This window comes from Prinia subflava, chromosome 4 (assembly GCF_021018805.1).
Source record: "Prinia subflava isolate CZ2003 ecotype Zambia chromosome 4, Cam_Psub_1.2, whole genome shotgun sequence".
NCBI classification, from domain to species: Eukaryota; Metazoa; Chordata; class Aves; order Passeriformes; family Cisticolidae; genus Prinia; species Prinia subflava.
The window spans coordinates 13,082,007-13,105,895 of record NC_086250.1 but is presented as its reverse complement, the minus strand read 5'-3'; the positions used below and the strand labels follow the sequence as shown (position 1 = coordinate 13,105,895).

General features: G+C 43.8%; 1 protein-coding gene across 4 annotated transcripts in view; it reads right to left on the bottom strand.

Annotated features, from left to right (window-relative positions):
• LOC134549692 (uncharacterized) overlaps window positions 1-23,889 on the bottom strand; it is an 89,825-nt gene that overhangs the window by 28,137 nt on the left and 37,799 nt on the right. Inside the window, exons 1-2 of one of the 4 annotated variants that reach the window (XM_063395546.1) lie at window positions 17,686-17,944; window positions 16,217-16,696 (exon numbers count right to left, since the gene is read on the bottom strand). The exons of 1 other annotated variant lie outside the window; for it this stretch is intronic. The gene's annotated coding sequence lies outside the window, so the exon portion shown is untranslated. Of the gene's footprint in view, window positions 1-16,216; window positions 17,613-17,685; window positions 17,945-23,889 lie in introns of those variants that run through there. 2 more of the 4 variants (XM_063395544.1, XM_063395548.1) reach the window with 2 other exon arrangements.

Below are 23,889 nucleotides of genomic sequence, written 5' to 3'. Positions count from 1 at the left end.
TTCCTTGTGAACAGACAGGTAGGCAACAGAATTAGTAGCCAAGGCATGTAAAAGAGACTATGTTTAATAGTTTGCAAGAGTCATTGTCAATATCTGTATATGTGGTGAGGTTTTTAGCCTGTTCTTGTCTTGATTTGGAAAGACAGGTATCTGTCAGGGAAAAACTGGAGTTTCCCTTGGAATGGAGAATTTAAAACCTCCTCCCTCCAAATTGTTACAAATTTGCAATTAGGAGCTTTCAGGAGAGAAAAAAAAAAAAAAAAAAAAAGGGGTCCTAGAAAACCCTGACAGAATCAGGAATACAACCTGACAGCCTCTTGGCCAGGGTGTTGGAAGCAGTCCAAATAAGTTCTCCTGGAGTAACAGATGTGGTTCTGTTCGGGTAGAGATGATCCTGTAGGCAGGATTCAGTGGTGGTGAGGTGAGTCCAGTCTTCTTCTGGGAATCCAGTGGAAAAACAGGATGCCTGGAGTCTCTGTGTCCCCATTTTATCTGGGTAGGGAATGGTTGGTTCCTCCCCACTGGGTGGAGCATCTCACAATGGGATGGTGTAATGTCCATGTCACTGGTGATCCTTAATGGCCCAGTAACAGAAGATATCCCCCGGAGGGTGGACAGTAAATGAAAGAGATAAGAAACACTGCCCCACCTGGTTTAACAGCTCGTCTATTATCAGAAGGCATCTGCCCCCCTCCACCCTGAAGTTACAAGAGATAAAAAAAAAAAAAAAGAAACCATCTTCCAACTGCTTTCTACAGATGAAATAGAATACACATTTTTTTTTGTTACATAACCCAAGACAGTTCTTCATGCTGCTTTCTGTGATTTATCTCATCACTTGAATTCTTTTCCACTTACTTGCCTAGTGTTTTCTTCCAACTACTCTCAAAAATGTTGAATATCCAGTATTGGTACAATTCTGTGTCCCTAGAAGCCAGCAAGAGGAAATTTAATCTTTACTAGTGTCAGGGAGTCAAGACCCTCCTCAAACTGGGGAGGAGTGGAAGAGTGCCTTCTGCCTTGCTCTGTTGGAAACAGTGTCCAGCCTGATTGTCATCAGGCCCTATCTCTGGCACAGCTGATGGTCTCCAGCTGAAGCTTCAGAGACTCTCATTTTCAGTCAAGGTATAAATCAGCTGGTAGACTCATACCATGAGTGCTGGGCGATTTATTTGTGTGCCTTAGCTTGCAGCAGCAGCAAACCTGAATTTAGAAGTCCCAGCTGAGCTCCAGCTGTTATAGTGGTGCTTAAAATACATCTATCTGATTCACTGTCCTCAATCAGCCTGAAGATTCCTTTGTAAAATAAATGATTTCCAGGTTTTGCTTTCCCACTGAGGATATTATTTAGGATTATATTTCTCCAAATATGTTAGCATGCATTTTCCAGGCTGAATCCTGTTTTATTTTCAGCCCACATTTCAAATGCCTGCGTGTTATTTCTCTGTCATCTTTCATTTGCAGTTCTTCATCTCATATGTGTATTTTCTTAAACTTTAGTTTGTATATAAATGGATTTAAAACATTACTGTACACCTTCCCAAGTTTAGCATGTTCTTGGCTAACGATCCTGTTTGTAGGCACAGAATCCAAGAAGATAAATTTACAGGAGACCTGAAGAGATCTCCTGCTTTATTCTCCTGCCCCACCATAGCATCAGCACCACCTAAATTGCTCCTAGCAAGCATTAGACTGGTCTTTGCTTAGAATTCTCCAAAATTAAAAATTCCATCATTTCTCTAGACAATTTATTCTGAAAAAGTGTTACAGTGTTTAGTTTAGTTTTCTCCTGAAAGATTTTAAATGGCTGAAGAATCACTCAAGATCCTTTGTCTTAAGCAGTTTTCATTCCAGTGTCTTCCTTCAGGTTCAACCTAACATCTGTGCTTCTGACTAATTATCAATGAGAATGGAAATTCCTTTACAGTCTCATTATTGCTTTTTGTTATTATTGTTGTTCTGTTTTCCCAGTTTAACTTCAGAGCTGTCCATAACAGAAAAGTTCTCAAGGAAACACTCTGACTTGCCATTTAAAATTTTTCACAGCACATCAACTGCAATAACTAACAACCACACAAAGACATCTTGGGAAACATTTTACACAAAATTCACAGTGAGAGCAGATTCTAAGAAGTCTCAGTTATGTTTGGCAGTGTAGTAGTCATAGGTCAATTCTTGGATTTTTATTTTAAAACAGCAGTTCAGGGAGTAAAGGGAGTCAGCCTGACCAGCACAGCGACTCCAGCCTGCAGCTCCCTGCATCCTTTGGGAAACAGAATGGCATTTACATTTCACTGTTCCTCCAGACCCCTCGGTGGGAGCAGGTGTGGACTGATAAATTCATTATTATTGCCTTCATGCCTTTTTCTCCCTAGTCTTCTGACCCCAGACCACTGTGAAGAATGAAAAATATTTTGTGTCTGCAGCCATTGGTCACAAAATATGTTATTGCAACCATCTTTTTGCTTAATGTGATCCTCTGAACAGTCATTGGTTGGTAGCAACTTCTGGTAACTATGGGCCTCAATTGGATCTCATCCAGTCTCTCTCAGACCAATTCAACACTCAGAGAGACAGAGAAATCTTTCCATTGACTTGAAAATGCATTAGCTCTGGCCTCTCCATGGACTTCACCTTCTATCACAGTATTCTGAGCCTCTCAGCTGTTACTTGCAACCTTCTAGAGTCTATCACTTAGCCACAAGTAGAGCTAAAGATTTCCTCTCAAAGTGCCTGAAAATTGCATTTTAATTTTATTTTAATCTGTAAATATTTCACACCGGTGTGTTACTGAAGACAGCCAGACCCCAGACAGCCAGAAGGTTTTAGCAGGATTACATTAGCATAGGTCAGGGACGACCCTGGAGGACTAATAAATGCTGGCAGAGTGGTTGTGCTGGGTCCTTAAGGAGAGATTCCACTGCCTTAAACCAATTGTTTTACAGGTTCATATTACTGAATGTTTTTTAGAAGTTCATGAACTGGGAACTGGGGTTAGCAGAGGACTGGTGAAGGGCAGGATGGTTTCCCTGCTCACCTCTTTCTCTTTCAAATCTCTTTCTCACCTCTTCCAAATCTCCCTCGGGATAGTGGGGAACAGCAGGCATCAGCTGATTTTGGAATGACCATACTCTGTCTGTGCTCTTCTGCTATTTGTTAACTCCTTTTCTCACTGTTTTGTTGTTGTTGTTTGTTTTTGTGGTTTGTTTTGTTTCTTTGTTTTGGTTTTTTTGTGGGTTTTTTGTTTTGTTTTTTATTTCAAGCCATTCTTTCTCCCTGTCTTTCCTGCTCCTTCACATTCTTTCGCCCATATCTCTTTTCATGCCCATCTGCACTCTTCCACCAGCTGATTTGGTTGGTTTGTGTAAATTGTTTACATGTTATTATTTCAACTGCAGTAGCAGCAACAGGCCTGAACTGAGTTCCAATTGTGCAGTTTAAATATACAGGAACGGACAATCATCACCCTCAGGAGTTTATACTATGAATGGGCAAGAAAACAGAAACAATTTGAGTTTCCCAGATCCTGAAGCAGTTCAGTGGTACAGCAGGAGTTAGCTGAAGTCTCTCAGCCTGGTCTCCTGAGTCTCAGCCTAGTCCCTGTCTGTCATCATTCTTCCTCTTTTGTGTGTGAAAGTGCATAATTTGTTCCTGGCAGTCTCGATCATCTGTCCATGCAGGACCAGCCTGGGGAATGTTGGTGGTTTTGTGTTGTTTTTATGTTGTTGTTTTCCCAGAGTTTTGTCCCCAAAGTTGAGACACCCTCCAGGATTTGCATACAAAAATGTTATGCTGTGTGTGCTCCAAAGCCTTATAAGCTTTCAGCAGTCTGTGGAGGAGCAGAGCTGGAATAGTTTTTGCTTCTTAAGGTGTGTCAGAGCTCCTCTGTGCAAGGCATGGAACACAGGGAATAAGCAGGAATAACACAAGCAAGGCTATCGGGTTCAAACCACAGGGCAGACAATCTAAGGTCTTGTTACAATTAGTCTTGATAGAAAGCCACTTAGCCTGGCCTGCTTAATGCTGCTTCTCACCTCACAATACAGGTTTAACACCAGCTATTCCTCCACTTACTACAGCAGCTGGGAAAAGTCAGGAATTAACACATTTCTAGAAGGAATTATTTCAGAGCTGTGTTTCCCTTGGAGAATGAGGGATGACATTATCTTGTTAACCACTTTCACCTTGCCCTTGCCATATTTGCCACCTTTGTCAGCTCAGCTTTTGGTGGAAACTCTGCAAATGTACTTCCAAGAGCTCCTATGTGTCATAAGTAGGGAGTCCATGCAAAGAACAAAATTTAAACTACAACAGAAGTACCCTCAGAAGATTAATCCTGAGAGATTTTCCCCTTTCCCCCTTCCTTTTTTCTAGATATTCTCCCCACTATATCCAAACATTGATCCAATCACTTTAACAGTCACTAGGTAAAAATACCCCTGTATTTTCAGTCACTTGAACAAGTGTTTGTATAATTTTTTTCCAGTCTTGTGGTAAGAAATCTGAATTTCTAATCACCAACTTTGTCAGTGAGTCTGTGCCATATTAGCATTTAAGAAAGCAAAACAAAGACAAAACCCAACCCCAGGACACAAGCTCACCTGAGAGGCATAAAATTAAGAAAAAATCTGTGTGGACAACAGCCTCCTCTCCACAGTAAATCCTGAGCTTGGAGCCATTTTGACAAACCAAGTGCTGGAGTTGCATGATTTATAGGTGCTGCTGTCAGTAGATTTATTTTGTGGGTCTCTTCTGAGATTACCTCCAGTTCCGTGGTTTTGTATCCTGATGCAGGGCTCATTTGGTACTTTGATTGTCTATGTGCTGGAGATGTTCATTAGGCTTTCAGAGGGATATTCCATAGCTGTAAGCCTTTTAAATCACATACAATGTGTTTCTTATTTCCCTATGGCATTCTGCTTGCATCTGCTTGGTATGTGGGACATCCAGGCCAGCCGCATTTCAGTGGCCCGTTTGTCTCCCAGGGATGGAGCACGTGGCCGATAATACAGGGACATGTAAGCATTCATGGTCCTTTCCTTTCAAAAGCACGTGCCCAGTGTCTAATACAGTCAATACTTTTAGGGACAGAAACAAGACAGGATTGTCCCCTGTGCCCAAGAAGGCAGCGAAATCCTGGAGCATTTGCAGTTGTGGAAACTTTGCATTTAAGGTTCACAGAAAACAGGCTAGAAATTCATCCTCCTAAGGAAAGGATGAGGATTCATAGAGAATGTTGATTATGTTCGTGAGTTTATTTGCTAGCAAAGAAACTGAATATGTCTCAGAGGCTGTGGAATCACTGCATTGCTGCTTTACAATAAAATTGTTTAGTGAGGGCTGCAACAGACAAGCAGAGTGAAGCCTGAGGAATGCTGAAGGAATATCTGAGGGAGAAATCCTCCTGCTCCTCCTTTTTTTTTTCTTTTCACTCATTGCAAAAGAACAAGGAGAAAAGCCTAGGACATGGGCTGGGATTCCTTAAATTCCACAAACACCATGCAGCTGCCTAAGTGCCCTTGCCTCTCCCAAGTGTTTTCCCACAGGTCACTAAGCATCCGAACATCTGCTGCTGGATAGATGTACTTCCCTCCTCTCCCTGGCCAGGGTGAGTGCATTGAACCCTGGTTAAGCTCTGTTAGTCTCTGCAGGAGCTCTCCGTGTAGTTCAGCTGCAGAGTTGAGTCTAATCCATGTTTTCAGAGCACACTTCCTACTAGGTGAGACTCCCCACAGAGGAGGAGTTTCTTTCCTCGCCTCCTGCTGGGCACTTGGATAAAGTAGTTAACATCCAGAGTAGTTAAAATCTCTCCAGATCAAGCACGTGTGTTGGAAAACAGGTGGTGAATACTCAGGACAACAAGTTCAGAAAAAAAGACTTTCTGGGTGCCTTCCTCAGTCAAGGGCTCTGATTTCCATTGAATACTTTGGGAATATTAAAAAGCTGAGAAGCCTGTCATGGATCTGGCATGGAAAGCATCCCTACTGGAATGGTAGTTTTGCCGGAAGAACTCCACAGAGTTATTGGGACAGCTGTTCTCTCTGCCTTCCCTTTTCAGCAGCTCCCAGTTTTATGTAAAAGGAATGTTGGGTATATATTCTGCTGTTTCCAAATTGAAGATATTTAGGGAGACAGAGACTCAGCTGCATTAAGCCATACTACTTCATAAAAATTGGGAGTGTCAGTTCATATTCACTTAGGAACTGCCATGGGTTTTAGCCTTTTTACTGCTTATTAGTGTGATTCAAAGATCAAAAAATCTCCATATCATGCTTTTTAACGGAGAAAACTGCAGTGTTTTAGAAGCTCGGAACATTAACAAGACATAACTGTGCCCATTTTGTTTCTCCACTTAAAATTTTGCACGGCCTGACGGAGCAGGAGGCGCCATCAAATGGGCTCAGTATCCCCTTTCACAAATAAAGCGTGTACAAAGTGTGTCAGCATTTCAACTGGGGCCCTTCTCCTGAAGGCCTTTAATTAGTGCAGAACGCAGACTTCAGTTCTTTTGCCAGGGTAGATGAAAATGATTTTGGAAGACAGCCCAGACAGAGGAATTTGTCATAGGTTAGAAGTGTTCCAACTCTAAGAACCAAGTGTACAGCTTATGCAAATCACTTTGCTAAACACAGATTCTGTGTTAATTTTTTTAAGGCTTTTTCTTTGACTAGCAACAAGAGCTCACTTGCCAGATCTTGTCTGAAATCAAAAAGAAGTGATTCCTTCTCTACACCCAGAAAAAAAAAATGTTTCTAGTCTAAAACATGCCGAGAAAGAGCTGGCACATAAGAATAAGGCAAACGTTCATAGGAAGTAGAAATGGAAAAGTCGGATGACATCACCTCTCCATCTGCCCAGAGCCCTCAGATTCCTCAGGACAATGTGCTCCACAGTCCACTGGGGATGAGGCTGGATGGAGCACTGAGCAGTGTCTCAGACTGAACTGAAGAAATGGGCCTACAAATGGAATGTCAGACTGCTTTCCTAAAAACTGGCAGGTGCTGCCACCATTGCCCCCCACAGCCCTATTCATCGTGCAGGTAGGTCTGACACCTGCTTCAAATTATTAATGCCAAATTACATCAGCTGTTATCAAGTTTTTTTGGTGCTTCAAAATCTGCCAAACCAACATTTGAAAAACCAACAAAATCAACAAGAAGGCAAAGCTTGATTAGGAATTGCCTAGTTTCAGGTTTTCCAAATGTGGGTGCATGCTTATACCAGAGATGAAATTCAGCTTCAAAACAAGATCTCATACACCTTCTTCAACCACACCACTACTATACCTCCTTTTAGGAGTTCCTGAAAACTGCAATTCTCCGCAGGGATTGGCCATCACCAGTGCTCAGCTCAGTACAGGGCAGCAGAGAGACTTACAACATTGTAACTTCCAGTAGATAGTTTCTGCTCATCTGGTTTAGATGACATATGCAATCAGAGGTCAGTGACTTTGTCACCACAGAGTGATGCTCATTCGATTAATTTTGTTGTGATATTTTCACTGTATCACCTTAAAAACTGCTTTTGAACCCTGAAGTTGGGTAACTTCATTTTGGATCCACAGAAAAAAAGAAATCACCCTCTCCTTGGCGAAGCTGGAGATTCAAATAGGAAGTTGTCCTCAAAATGTAACAGGTTTATATATATTTAAGGTTTACTGTGTGACCCCCAGCTATCATAAGGATTTAACCATCTTTTAATTTATGACAAGACATAAAATACAGAGTAAAGATAGCTAGTAAAATTTAAAAATTACTAAGAAATATGTATGTTATGATGTTTGGGAGTTAAAGCTTCAACAATTCCATGTGATTATATTATATATATATTATATAATTATATTTTTTGTATATATAATTATATAATTTTGTATATACAAATATACAAAATATATTAAATACACAAATGAATGATACATACTATATATTATATACACATTTAATATGCATATTCTTGTATTAATTTTTAATAACTAATAAAAATATGAGGGATATGACACAAACATAAATGGTACTTTATACCTTCTCCTAATTTTACATTCCCAACAATCTTGTGAATCTAATTTCTATAGTAATTCCCAGATTTATTAACTATAATAATTTCCAGTTACAAAGTTTTATTTGAGACTGAAAATGTAATAAAAACATATTTTCCAATTTGAATCCCTGTTCCTGTGGTTCTCAGCTTGTTAAAATCTTGCTCTGAGATCTACAGAAAAAGAGTTTGGTTATATTGTCACAGACTGATCCCTGTTTCCTGAATCTTACACAAATCAGGGAAGTGCTTCAGTCTTTCTTTGAGGCTGTTCTTTGTCTTAGTCTTCTCCATTTAAACTCAGCAGCCTCCTTCACAAATAAAATCAATTTCTACAGTACCTGGACAATAGGACTCGAGGCTATAGAATTATAGAATCACAGAAGTGTGGATTGTTTGGGTTGAAAGAGTCCTCCAAAGGTCATCTAGTCCAATCCCCCTGCAGTGAACAGGGACATCTTCAACAGACCAGGTTGCTCAGAGCCTCCTCCAACCTGCCCCTAAATATTTCCAGGGATGGGCATCCATCACCTCTCTGGACAACCTGTTCTAGTGTTTCACTACCCTCACCATAAAAAATTGTCTTCCTTATATCTAGTCTGAATTTGCTTTCTCTCAGTTTAAAACCTTGTCCTATCACCTTTATTAATGTGCTTAGTCTCAGCATCAAATTGTACAGAAGATTTTGTTGTTGCCTCCCCAATCCCAGGCAATACCCAGGACTGCAGGGAATTGCTGAGGTCTGGTGAATGCAATCTAAATCTAGCACAGGTGTGGAAAAAAAAACCCAAACCAAACCAAAAACCACCAACCACCCCACCCCCACCCAAAAAAAAAGAAAAAAAAAGTAGCTATATGAGTCAAACTGGGAATACTTGGTATATTTATAGATGCAAGGACTGAGATCCTCGTACAGCAGGAAAGGCTGAGGGAATTGGGATTGTTCAGCCTGGAGAGGAGAAGGCTCCAGGGTCACCTCATTGTGGCCTTCCAGTGCCTGAAGGGAGCCCACAAGAAAGATGGACACAGACCCTTGACAAGTGCCTGAAATGACAGGACAAGGGACAATGGCCTCACACTGACAGAGAGAAGGCTTAGGTTGGGTATTAGGAAAAGATTCTTCCCTGTGAGGGTGGGGAGGCCCTGGCACAGGGTGCCCAGAGCAGCTGTGGCTGCCCCATCCCTGGCAGTGTCCAAGGCCAGGCTGGATGGAGCTCTGAGCAGCCTGGGATAGTGGAAGGTGTCCCTGCCTGTGGCAGGGGGTGGAATGAGATGGTTTTTAAGATCCCTTCCAACCCAACCCACTCTGTGATTCTCTGATTCTGTATTTAGTGGTTGCAGTGACAAAAGTCCCAGCAGATGGTGCCAGCACTTCCCTCAATGAAAGAAATTAAACAACATTTCAAAACAAGGCACTGAGTGTTCATCAAAGACAGAGTGGATAAAGGCTTTAGGCTTTGTGGTCTGTCTGGTTCAGAGAAGCCATGTAGTGATGACATTGGTGCATATAATGGCAGGGTAAAACAAGAAAGATACATTCTTTTAAAAAATTCAAATAATTTCAGAAATATATTTGGGTTTGGACTGTTTTTAAAACAGTTTCTTATTTTATCTTTTTTAATCCACCGAATTTTGCTCAGAAAACTGCTGAGTTCAGTGAAAGGAGATGACAGACCTGGCTTTGAAGCAGAGATATTGCTACTGAAAGTAGGATTGTCACCACAAGCAGTGTGCCATAAACACATCAAGGCTTAGGAAAAAGAAAAAAAAATCACTGGTTGACGTTAAACCTTAGACTTAACTATGGCAAAAAAAAGTGGGTTTAAAATTGACACTTTTACACTAGAAGCTGGTTAGCACTTAAAGCTCTATTAAGTACCAGTGCTTAACTATTGCAGGGGTTTATTTGTTTGTTTTTTGTTAAGTCCAACACCATCAAAACTTCAGAGGTACCATTTTTATACTCTTGTAAAGGCAGTGGGAGGATAAGAACTTTATTCACATTTAACCACAGCTCTGCAATGGGAGTTTAGAGGAATGTTGCATTACTTTCTCTTCTTCCCATGGTGTTTTCTACCACAAGGATTAAGTATTTCCTTTTTTCCTGCTCCATCCTTCTCAGATCAGCAGAGATCTGAAACAGAACCTCCAGTTACATTAGTGAGACTGCAGTTTGTCTCAAGGTCCTCTTAGAGTGCCATGCAAACTTGCCCCATGCCTTACTGCACATAAACCATTACAGCTGATTGAACTTACAGGCACGTCAGTCGAAGAAAACATAGGTACTGACTGCTGCTGGAGACTGAAAAAAAAACCCAAAGCACACCAGTTGTGCCTTTTGCAAGGGAAACGTGTTGGCCAGAGAATAAGCTGTATTCCCAGTAGGATCTTTCAAAACTGACACAAAGCATTTCTAGGAATTATGCATGTTTCTTTCGATGGCAATTCAATGCATTTCTCTCTCTCTCTCCCCCACCTGCCCAAATCTTTAGCTTCAGTTCGCCAGAGTGGCTGAGAACAGCGGCTGACACCCTTCCCCAGACATATAAATGTAAGGAAAACCCCAAGGCCTGATTGTATCTGTCATTTGTACCAACAGTTGTGGGCTGCGAAGGCTGAAAACAATCGTCCCCCCTCCTGTGCCAGGACCGCGCCGTTATTGTTGTTCCCACTGTTTTGTCCTGCGGCTGTGACCCCGGGATCCCCAGCACAGAGCGTGGAGAGACAGGGAGCAAAACCCAGGGCAAACCATGAACCGCTTCCAAAGGGGTTCAGTAGATAAACAAGAGGGGGATGATATTTGTTGTCTCCATTTTGCAGTCAGAGAAGCAAGAGCTGGGTCAGTGACACCAAAGGAAGCCAGAAAACCTCTGGCTTGTAGGTCTCAGCCAGCTCCTCTGGTCAAAGGTATCACTGGCTTCTCCCAAAATATCTGCTGCCTCTCCAGTGGATGGCTGCTGCTCCCAGTTAGCACCTCCCAAGACCTCAGGCCTGGCGGGTAAAGAGTGCAAAGTCACAAAATCATGGAATCATAGAACAGTAGAATCACAGAATCAGAGAATCACGGAATGGGTCGGTTTGGAAGGGATCTTAAAAACCATCTCATTCCATCCCCTGCCATGGGCAGGGACATCTGCCACTAGCCCAGATTGCTCCCATCCAGCCTGGCCTTGGACACTGCCAGGGATGGAGCAGCCACAGCTGCTCTGGGCAACCTGTGCCAGGGCCTCCCCACCCTCACAGGGAAGAATCTTTTCCTAATACCCAATCTAAACCCATTCTCTGTCAGTGTGAAGCCATTGCCCTTGTGCTGTCACTCCAGGCCTGTGTAAAGAGTCTCTGTCCATCTTTCTTGTGGGCTCCCTCCAGGCAGTGGAATCTCACAATTAAGTCACCCTGGAGCCTTCTCCTCTCCAGGCTGAACAATCCCAATTCCCTCAGCCTCTCTTTACAGCAGAGCTGCTCCATCCCTCTGATCAGCTTGATCTCCCTCCCCTAGACTTGCTCCTTGTAGTCCTTGCCTTGTTCATGACTGCAGCTCTCCATGGCTGGGGTGGGAGCATTTCTGCCCCGCCTCATAATCACACACATCTGTGCCTCCATCTCTACTCTGGTCCCATTTTTCCACATACAAGCTATACCTTTCCCCTTTAGCTCATTTTCTTCTCTGCTCTTTTCAACTTTCTGCCTTGTGTGTATCTGATACTTTTATTAGTCTCTTTTATTTTCTATTTCTGATCTGCCATTTAATTCCTATTATGACTATTTGGTTGCTATAAAAAGTGAAGTTTATTGTTGGGACTGATTGAAATCTGGAAGGAAAATGTCATTGCATTTTTTCTCCCCATCAAAATTTGAGGTTTCAAATTCAGCTGTCTGAGTGGGTGAGGGCTTTGTTATTTTCAGAAACATTTCAGTCAAAATCTCCTATTCTGTTGTCAAACAAAATCTGAAATTGTGCTGAAAGTTTTCACTGAAGCTCTGAGTTCCAGCCAACTCTGTCCTACTGCTCAGTTCTACTATAATGACACTTTGTGGCCATGTTCTAATAAACAGCTCCCAGTATGGGGGGAAAACAGCCTATTCTCATTAAAAGGATTGCCTACCCTGCAGAGTCCATTGCATACAATAATAAGACACCTAGAAGAAATCAGAAAGATGCCCCAGCTTCAAGAGACTCAAATTTTGAAGGGCATTTCAACTTTGTTAACAGAGAGAACAAGGCTCTTCACAAGCAGAGTTTATTCTGCTTCGTGTTATGGCCAGCTCTGCACATTTAGCACAGAAAGATGTGGATATGTCAACTCGAAAGATGAAGTACGACTTCTAAAAGGTACCAACAGCAAAAGCAGCATGAGTTCAGAGCGGTTTCATAGCTCATACCATGGGTTAAACCTGTATTTTCTGCTGTATTCCTATTCTTGCTTCCTGACAGGGTAGCTGAGATGCCCAGAAAATGGTGGGGAAGACATCTCCCAGGATATGGCAAGATCACTTGAGGGTGTACCACAGCTGGCTCGGGAGGGTTTTGTTACCTTCTGGCTGCACCTTCCTGAACTGTGTTGCAGCTCTCACTTTCATGGTTCAGAAATGCATATCCCATGTGGCAGCGTACAGGATGCTGTTCCTGGTAGACACCAACATACAGGCATTGCACAGTGGATCATTTGAAGAAGTGTCCTCCTTTGCACCCTATTTCCAAGCAGTCCAGAAGAAGTGAGGACCTTGGTTACATCTGGTGTAATATCAGGTTAATACCAGATATTAAGGTAAGGAGTGACAAGCATGTAAAGTATGATGCTCTCACTGCTTTTCCTTGTGGAAAAAAATGTGTGTGATAGTGCTTACCTGCATGGTCAGGAGATCTGACCACAGCAGCAATGAAAGACCCAGCTCAGCACTTAAGCACACACTGAATTTTATAAAGGTCCTTAATTGTTTTCTGCTGGCTGGATTATTTCTTCAGATCTCTGGATCACTCTGCCAAATGGAGGGACTCAAACCACACCACTGAGGTATCCAGAGCACAGACAACAAGAGCACAGTCCCACTATTCCTGTCCACAGAGAAATGGCTGGAAGGGATACAAACCCAATGGCTGTCATTGTCATGCGAGGCTCTCTCTGGGCACAGCAACGTCCCAGCTCTGCATTCTGCACGCAGCTCTCAGGGCAGCTGCTCACAACAATGGGGCCTCTATTCCTTCTGGCCCAGGCAGGGAAACAGAAGCATGGTGAAAACATAAGCTACTCAGACAAGATTAAATGCAACCCATGTAGTGATGAATCCCACGAGAAGCATTTAGGTTTCCATTCTCGAGTCTGTGCCCTACTGCCTCAAGTAGAGGCCTCTCTGGGACTCCGGAGCTCACCTCCATTTCTATCTCCATTTGTGTTTTCATCATCCCCAGGACAGACATGGAAATGCTGGAGTCCTATTTGAGCTCAGCTAGCAGAAACTCCTTAGTAAATCTGTGAGCAGTTTTGCAACTGAATGCAAAGAAAACATTTCCACCATAACTATCATAAAAGGAGTCTCCAGGACAGACCCCAGTACAGATCCCAGAGCTCTGCCAGTTCATACCATCTAACTATGCTTTCTTCTACATGAGAAGACAAAGATATTTTCACAAATAATCAGAGGGGCAGGAGGAAAAATTTCCACCAAGGTAGAAATTTTCAGAGTATTTCATACTCCAGCTTTTGTGCAGAAACAATTAACAAGCAAATACAAATGTTGTATGTCTGATCCTGGAAAATTCTGTCCCAAATCAGCTCAGCACTGTGATTAACAGAATGCGTTGCACTGCATAGTCTGTCCTGTAACAGTTGGAAGAACAGTCTTTTCCCTTGATAATGCCTGAGTGTCAGGTTCAGGGAGCCGGTGTAGATTTGGTGGCCATGCCTTCTCCCCTGACTGAGATTAGCCACCATCTGGTAGTGCTTCAGAGAAGAACCTTTCCCCATTGTCACTTCCTTTGTCTGATGGTCTGTAACATCTGACCTCTGCTTCACAGGTCGTGGCCTTCACCTCCTTTCTTTCCAACAGGAATAATGACAGCAGGGTTAAGTTTATATGATACCTCTGGTAAGTGCTACTTCTGAGCACTGGGCTTTCGCAGCACTCCTCCTTTCTTTGATGCTAAAGTTTCTGTTTTGACCTCCGTGCAACATTAAATCAGTCTGTCCTATCTGCCACCAATCTGGCTCCTTGGTTGCAGGGCTCTGCACTCCTGTTTCTCTCTTCTGGCACATGGTCTGTGGAGAGCTTGTAAGGTGTGTGACAGTTGTCTTTGCAAAGGTAAATATTTTTTTCTTTTCCCATAATCAGAGCCTTAAATTCTCTCAATTATATAGCTTTTATTCTTGTTCCATAATGGAATAAGGGACCACCAACTATCAAAGCAAGAGACAATCTTGCCCCAAAGTGCTTCCTCTCTGATGTCAAACAGGAGACATTTTACATTTTTCTTTATTAAAGGACTGAATTCCATGGCAAGACTCCCATGAGCTGCTGTGAGAACAAGATTCTATATTAAGTGATTTCCTTAAATTCATGGCAGAATGCTCTGGTGAGACAAGTATGGAGCCCTAAATTCCTCAATGTTGAATCCTGTGGCACACCACTAACAAGAAGAGCACTGAGGGCTTCAGTGTTAAAAGGACACCATGGTGTTCCAGTGTCATTCTTCCTACCACTGTGGAGTGTCTTCCCATTCTCATTCCCTAGACTGAGAGATTCAGGCTGACAAGGAAGTGAATTTAGACTCCATATAAATGACAAACTTGACAATGTTGGAAATAAACATTTAGCCACACACAAGAGGTTTAGACATGGAAACAGAAATACAAATGTTCCTTGCATGAACCCACCGATTCCTGGGCTTGGGATAGAAGCTCTCTCTGTACAACAGCAGTTTTACTTTCCCTGAACATTCAGACAGTGGGACTGTTTTTGAAGAATTTGGTCAAATGTTGGTGCTCTGCTCTCCTGGAAACCAGTTCAGGTCAGATACTTGATTACTTTTAGGTCCCCTGACTGTCATGTCAAGAAGAGATGCTGAATGCACGGGCAGGTTGGTGATGTACCTGGTGTAAATGTACAACCAACTCCTGCCACTGCCTGGGACAACAAACCAAGAGCAACCTTTGGTTCACAAGCTCTGCAAGCACATGGCTTCACAGCATGACCAGCAGCAAGGATGTGACTGCATGTGGGCAGCTGAACAATATGAAGCCCTTGCTCTGGCAAGAGGCAAGGAAGGATAGTTCACCCTGGGAACAAGTCACAGGCCCAGCCAGACTTGCCTCAGTCCATGATGGAACAGGAACCCTCAGGAATCCCTTCTGTATCTCTGTGTCTGACTGGCCCCAGGGCACCTCTTCCCTGGCTCTCCAAGGTGTAGTTTGCTCTCATGTTTTCAGGCACAGACAGATTTTGGTGTGCAGTTCCTGCCTGAAAAAGACTGTAAACTCCTGAGGTACAATTCACCTCAAAGATGCATTTCAGACATAGGGCCACACAGTGCCATCACTGTGATCAGGGGCTGCCTCAGGTGCAATTTCATTTGTAGGTGCTTTTCAGCCTGGTTCCTCTGACACAGCCATGGAAGTGCCATACAGGCAATTTCGAAAGGGGTTGTCACCACTATTGTTTATCCAGAAGGGCCTCGAGACAGGACAAAGCGAAATGGCTTCAAACTGATAGAGAGTAGGTTTAGGTTGGATATTAGGAAGAAATACTTCCTGTGAGGGTGGTGAGGCCCTGGCACAGGTTGCCCAGAGCAGCTGTGGCTGCCCCATCCCTGGCAGTGTCCAAGGCCAGGCCGGATGGGGCTCTGAGCAAGCTGGGATAATGAAAGGTGTCCTTGCCCATGGCAAGCGGGTTGACACTGTGTGTCCAAGGTCTCTTCCCACCCCGGCCATACCGTGATTCCAAGATTTCCCAGCTCTTCCAGCAGGCTCCGGGCGCAGGTGCTGGCGGTGCCGGTAGGGGCCGCGCGCGGGCCGCGGTGCCGGAGCGGATCCCGCTCCCCGCATCCCAAAGCGCTGCACCGGCGCTGGCACCTGCCTGCTGCTCCAGCAACAAAAAATAGCAACAGCCCGTGGCTGGGGCTTTTAAAAGGCAAGTTTTCTATCTTCCCTTTTCCATCGGGTTTTGCTCCTTCTCTTCTTTCACTTACCTGTTGAAGCTTGAGCTGCTGGGATGGATTCTCCTCTGCAAGCACCCTCCGTTCGGGAGAAGATCCCGGCACAAAATACCTTGCCTTTCCCGGGGGGCTCCTCTCTGGACTAGGAGAACCTCAACTGAGAGGGAAGCCCGTGTTTTACGGCTTCTTTAGCCTGATGTCTCAGAGTAATGGCCAACACAGACATGCACAACTGCTGGAATTGTGTACAGGTAACAGAAGGCACACAAAGATTTGCTCGTCGTCATTCCCAGGTGATGCCTACTTAAGAATAATTATGTACATTCTACTCAAGATGCATTTTTTTTTCTTCTTCTTCTTCTTTTTCTTTTTTTTTTTTTTTTTTCTAGACAGGATAATGAGACATTTTCTCTGCACATCCAAGGATGGCACATGACATGATTCTTGGACTAGATGGTCCTGATGAGCCCCTTCCAACTCAGCATATTCTGTGGCTCCAAGAACTTGGAAAACCTAGGGAAACATATTCCAGGGCATCTCACTTTGGATTTGGCATTGACTGTAGCACTCAGAAGTTAAACACACAGCTAATAAACGAATGTGAAGTAATTAATTTTTAATTATCGTTTCCTGGGTGTGGCAAGTGGTTTTGTCGCTTTAAATTCTTATGCAAATAAAACCAGGCTAATCTTCTTAAATAGGTAGCTGTAGCTGTGTCAGCCTATTCCGAGCTGGCAGGAGTGCTGCATAATACTTGGAATTCTCTAAATTGTTCATGTCAGTGGGATATCAACTATCAGCACAATAATAATGATAATAGGCATGTGTTTGCTTGCAAAGAAGTTATTGCATAATTAAGGGCCTCATTAAGGGTTTTCAGTACCTCAGAAGAATGCCCCTAACTTTCTGGTTGTTTTCATCCTATTAATACCAACATCACACAAGCCACTCCCCAGGCAACTTGTTGTTTTAATCGCTGATCAGTTGGGAAATTCAGATGCAGCAACATATCTGAAATGAATTAACAGTGCACTTATGGCCAAAGTGCTTTCATTTAAAGGGAGGAGTGCCTGCTTATGAGCCTGCCATCTCTCCAAAGTGATGCTCTTGCATTCTGACTTTCCTGGACCGTGCAACCATGGCCCTAATCTGATTCCAGTCATCCCACATAAGTGGTATGGAAACAGTAATTATTAAATGTAAACCTTCTAGTATTCTCAATTTCACTAAAAAAAAGAGAACAGTACCAACAATACCTCACCCCAGCAACACAGAAAACCAAATGAGTGCTGTGCCACCCAGGAAAAGTCACCCACATCCACAACTCCAGGGCATCGCATTCATAAGCATCCTGCAGGCTGACAAGTTCCAGGGAGCATCCATATCCCAGTGCTCATCACAAGGTGCTCCATCACCCAAAACAATCTGAAAACCTGCTGCACCACAGGGAAAGAACCAAGAGAGAGTTCCAGTATGCCCAGATTTCCAAACTGCACACTTACAGAGATTCTGTTAGATGGAGATGCCCAGACCACAGGGCAATCTGAGGGATGCTGAGAGCCCTGGGGATGCCTTGTGCTGGAGTCTCTACACAGGGGCCCAAAGTAGCTGCAGTCACTCTCTGAGGCAGGCCTGAGACCTGCAGGGTTGGATCTACAATTCCACCTGTGGACCTAACGCCTGGATCATTAGCATTTCTTAAGATGGCAGTAGATAATCTAGGAAGCCAACCACAACCCACACTGCAAAGCAAGGGAAACAAAAACAACACAGTCGTTCCTGCCAATGTGACCTAGGGCAAAATTCCTTCCTGACCCTAGATCTGGCGATTGGTTTAACCCAAGTATGTGAGCCACACCTGCCCACAGGTACTTGAGAAATTTTCCAATACCACTACAAGCATAAGCATGCTTGTCCAGCCTCCTTTTTTTTCATCCAGAGCAATGCCGGTACTTCAAAAGTGAAATTAAGCTTTATGGTGTGGGTGATAAATCATAGGAGCTGTGAAAACTCTTTTCTTCCTAGTTCTCAGGCAGCCAGCAGAGCATGAAGTCTGTGACTGGCACCAGATAAATACAGGACAGAAAATGGCACCTGACTCACCTTCAAACTGATTTTATTCATCCTCATTACATCCTTGAGAATAACAACACATCAACCCCAGCATCAACCTCAGCTTTGTAAGCGAAAGCAATTCCAATGGCACAAAATCCTGAAAAGAGTCTTTAGCACAAATACTTCTGGTAAAAAAATCTTCAACCACTCAAATACTTCTGGTAAAATATATCAGCCTACCTGTGCTTTTACCCCTCCTGCTGTGGAATGGAAGACAGCTCCCTTTTCTCCTCTGAAATTAGAATGCGTCTATGTATTTTAGCATAAACAGTGCAAAGACAAGGCAATCACAGCACTTTGTGAAAATCAGAAGGTCTGTGTTCTGCATTTTAACCCTATCAAGCAGTATTAAAAAGAAAAGAAAATTGTCTGCACCTTTGTTTTTAAACTACTATTCTGACAGCCTAAGATAAGGTCAGGGCTGGAAGTAAGAGCAAGGCTGGGGAAAGAATTATGGTTAAACACACTTCAGAAGTGAGGCAAAATGAGCATGTGCAGTTCTTCTTAGGTTATCCTGAATCCTGGTAATCCTGAATATGCAAAAGACATCAGGTGGCCAGCAAATAGAAATTGGATTATCTATGAAGCCATAATTTTCACGTGTCTCACAAACCTGGTTGTGTATTTCAGCAACAGGCAGGAAAATCATAACCTGATCAGTGCAAGGTGGGCTGCCAAGGTGTGAGGTGTTTGGGCTCAGTTCCACTCTGGGCATGGACTTGCTGCAGGAACTCAAATCCCTTATCCAGGCTTCTGCTTCCCCCTCACCTTTAGTGTGGTGTTATTTAGTCTGAAAGCCTGGGAACAGGCACTTTTTTCCAACAAGTGTTTTTTTCGGTGCCTGGCATGACAGAGGCTGATTTCACAAGACTTTCCATCCTACAGAAAAGAGACAAAAGCTGCACTAAAAGAATGTTGTTTACACTGTGATTATCTATAACACTGTGGTCCAGCAGTAAAAAAAAAAAAAAGAAGTGGTCAAACTCATCTGCCAGGCAAGAAAGGGGAAAGACCAGAGTCTAGAAAAATATTAAATCCCCTGGCCCCCCTTTATCCCATTTTCATGGCTTGGACAATCAGGATGTATAATTTCCTCACTTTTAGACACATGGCTGAGCCAGTTCAACAACCCTGGTTTTGTACCTGTTTCCCTCAGATTTATTTAGAGGTAAAACCCTATAAGAACTGTTATGTCAGAATCCTTCTACTCATCAACCTCACCAAGGAAAACTTTTTCACCCAAAATACCTAGAACTGCAACATGCATCCCTAGGGCTTTGTCTTCAGGCCTGTGCTCAGTCTTAGCAGAAATCCCGGGAGCTCAGTACTGGTTTCTTCATGCACTGTCACTGGGCCTGGGATGAAAAATAAAGGCCAGGTGCCTCTGTAAGAAGCTATTCCCAGATATTCCCAAAGGAACACTGATCTGGAGTGACATTTCATGGGGAGCCTCAAGTGTCTGTGTCCAGTGGTATTGTGGAGATTTTCCTGACAATCACAGGGAAAGAGCAAAAGGATTTTTAAAGCCATTTCAGCAGCTAAATCTCTCTGGAGTTTCTTAGGAGACAACAGGTTTTCCCATTTCAAAACTTGCCTTAGGTACATTTCAAAGCTCCACCATAACAGAGGAAAGCACAGATAGGGGTCATCATTGCTCCATCCTGGAACATCAGCAACAACACCAGCAGAAGACAGACCCAGCAAGGTCAACACACCCGACTTGGAGCTGACAGGGCAACTCTGTTGAAAGCAGGAGAGGTATTTCCAGGCAAGTGAGAGAAGAAACCAGGCAGTGTTTTGTCCTGTGGAGCTGAGGTACCACCACCACCATTGTTGTCTCCTGATTTTTCTGCAGGACCACAGGTGACATTGCACAACAGCTGAAACTGAACCCAAATACTTAGATTTGACAGAAGAATGAAACATGTCTGAAAGAGGGCTCCGCAACTCAGTCTTTCAGGCACTGCAGGAGTAACAAACTATTGAGGCAGTGCCTTAACATACCAAGATGTTTCTGAGATAATGCCTTCTGAGAAAGAGATCAAATGAGAATCTGTTTTGCATGGCTGTGTTTTGCACCACTGCCTCCAGAATTGTGCAGCTCTTTCTTCTTTGTTTTTGCTCCAGATTGTACCAAGAATGTCTCGCATCAGGTGCTTCTTAGAAGCCCTTTCAATAGGAGCAGGATAATTGAGGCATCAAATTGCATCCTGTGGGAGTTTCAGGATTAGGCCATAGTGCAGGTCATGTTATATGTTCGAAAGGACAAAGAGCATTTTATGTTTTGTCTATTCACTTAGCTATGAAATGGTGAATTTTGGCTTGAAATACCTATCATTTGCCTTAATCTTGTTCTCCTAGACTGCCACACCCCAAGTGGTTTTTGCTAGGATGCTGTATTAAACTTAACATCTCCTGATGCAACAAACTGAATCACAGAGTGGTTTGGATTGGAGTGGACCTCAAAAATCATGTCTTTCCAACCTCCTGCCATAGACAGGGACACTTTCCACTAGCCCAGGCTGCTCAGAGCCCCATCCCACCTGGCCTTGGACACTGTCAGCTTGCGCGGGAGCAAGAACCTGGCATGAGGAACTAAACATCAAGGATCCAGTATCTGGCCTTTTCAAATTCCAGGCCTGAATACACAGTGGGTTGGCTGTGGACTTCACTCTTCCCTTTGCACACAGTTCAAAGCAGGAAAACCACGATCCCTTTGGACCACTGAAGGACTGCCCTGGAGAATTTCTCTTTTCCTCTTGTGCAGCAAGTTAAGCTTCTGCCTTTTACCCTGCCAGACCAGAGGCTGGTGGATAGTTATGGTAAATTTTGTGGCTGATAAATTATCCTGTGGAAGAATTCTTGTACTGTTGCTAATATTTAGTATTTGCTGAGTGTTGGCAACATGCTTCCATGCCGAAAGGGAGACTTTAGGCAGGGAAGCTTTTTTATTTGCATGTGCACATACATGTACATGCATATGTCCTCACTTCTGCCCCTTGATCCTTCTGGACTTGGGGGCCACAGCCTGAAAGCTCTGGGGCAGCTCCTTTTAAACTCAAACCGGAATCCAATATGAGCATGAAAAATACAAGCTGCACATCAGCCTCTATTGTTTATTTTGATACTGAGGAACATTTATCTTAGCCTTTCCCTAAACATCCTCAGCAGTCTTCCGCTGAAGTGGGAAGAGCAGCACAAGGAATACCGCAAATACCAAGGTAATGTTATCTGTTTTTTCTACAGCAAACTTGGCGGATTTTGAAAGGATACCCACTGTGGCAAATTCAAGGCTTCAATAAAACCTTTTGATAATGAAAATAAGGAATGTAGGATCAATATCGAGGCAGATTCTGTGTTTTGTGGTGGCCTTTTCAGACCGGGGCAGAAAAGGATCCACTCAGCTTTGCAGCAATGGAGTGTGAGAGAAGCTTAGGGATGTGCCTGCCCCTAAAGCATCTGGAACAAGGGACTCACCAGGGAGATATGGAGATGTGTTGGGAACACATAGCTCCAGCTGGTGAAACAGCATGGAAGGCTGGGTCAAACTGGCTAGGGAAGCATCAATAAGTGTTCAGGGACAGGTTGGATGGGGCTTTGAGAAACCTGGAATAGTGGAAGGTGTCCTTGCCCATGGCAGGGAGTTGGAATGAGATGATCTTTATGGCTCCTTTCAACCCAAACCATTCTATGATTTATGAGTAATATTTTCTTTTTACATCTCTCTGCACCTCAACCGACCCAATAATTTCCAACTGAACCATACATGGACATTGGGCTGTATGGAGAATCTGGCCATTGAACTGGTATCTAAACATTTCAGAGAACTTTTAACTTTGTTCACTCTGCTATTTACTGTCATGATAGGGCTGCTTGTGAAAACTTGCTCCCTCCTCTTTGGGCAAACAGATGCATATTCAGCACGTTATCAAAACAGAGACAATTTAGTCCAGAACACTGAGGAAAATATGATGATGAGACACTGAGTAGCATCAGTGTTTAAAGAAGATCCCGTGTTTGAAGCACCAAGGACTTTAACATTTAAAACCCTAGATCCCACACGTGGATGGTCATGCCATATGTCCTATCAAATTTTTCTCTCCCTGAATGTGCAATGTAGACAGCTCTGAGGAAGAAACCTCTATCTCTGTTCCCTTTTGTAGGAGGACTTTGTATCCACGCTGGAAGTAAGCTCTGTTTGTGTTGGCTGGAGATGAAGCAGTCCCTTTGCATCCATCAGTGTGTTTGTTTTCACCTCTACATAAGCACGGGTACTACAGCGAATGTTTCTAAACAGCAGATTAATCAGAAAGCACGAGGTGCAGCTGCAGCCAGACTGTGGTTTCTTCTCTCTCTCTTTGAGGCAGAGAGCATTTGTAACCACTTTCCTGTCTTCACAGAGCTGCTGATGATCGCATCTTCTTGGAATTTGCTGCTTGTGCTGGCGCACAGCGACAGCAGAACCACGGCGGCCGCCGGGGGCTCGCTAATTGTCTCTCTTCTCCTGGGGCCTGCCGGAGTCACTCCAGTTCCTGCTTCCAGGGAAGGGGAGCCCGGAGGGGGGGGGGATGTGATCTGGCTCCAGCTAAATTCACGGAGGAGAGCAAAGTCAGGGTGGAAGGAAATGGAAGTGAAGAGGGATTAACTCGGCTGGAGGAGGTGAAACCCCACAAGGTGCTGAAACCCGCAGCGGCAGCTGATAGGCGACAGGGCGGGTGTGGGACATTTGGTCGTCACCTCTCTACATCAAAGCTCCCGAGGAAGAAAACAGCATTCTGTGAAAAAGGGACGGCAATTCACCAGTGTGTGACAGTGCCTCTCCTAGGGAGAGCCGGCACTTCTAGCAAAAGGCAGCTGACCAGGGCAGGGGGGGCTGAACGCAGTTTAGGGAAGATGTCTTGGCATTGAACTTCTGATGAAATCTTTGTGTGGCCTCAGAGGACCATGGCCCCTTGACCTCTCCCTGTGCAGGGGATGATCGTGGGCTCAGACAGAAGCAGCAGCAGCAGAACACTCATGTAAAGTTTGTCTCTTGCCATCAGCACACCAGGTCAGGTCTCAGCTGGGATGAATCCTTAGCCCCTTTGGTGGGAAGAGCTTTCCCATTTCTCCAGGTGAGGATTTAACTCACCTCCTGTGGTATCCCTCTAGTAAAGCCACATAGCTAGCATTTGGAAATAAGACTCTGAGGAGTTTCCCTTTTGATGAAATCTCTCTGCCTGTCATCTGTCTGTCTTGCTAATCTTACCTGCCAGGATAATCTTTCTATCACTCCATTTAAAGCTGGAAGCTGGTCATCTTTTTTTTTTTTTTTTTTTTTTTTTTTTTTTTTTTTTTTTTTTGTTTTTGTTTTTGTTTTTGTTTATCTCCTTTTTGTTTTTGCCTTTTTCCCCTGCCCAATCCAGTTATTTCCAGTCAGGAACATGTGTGCTTGCACTAGTGCTGCTCCCTGTTGGGAACCTGCTGGGGGGTGCAGACTGTTGATACTGAGAGCAGAAATGAGGGGGTTGGAGCCTGTGGACCACCTTTTGCAGCTCCTTCTGCCCAGGCTGCCTGTGTGACCTCCTTGTGGGCTCTGCCATGACTTGTGC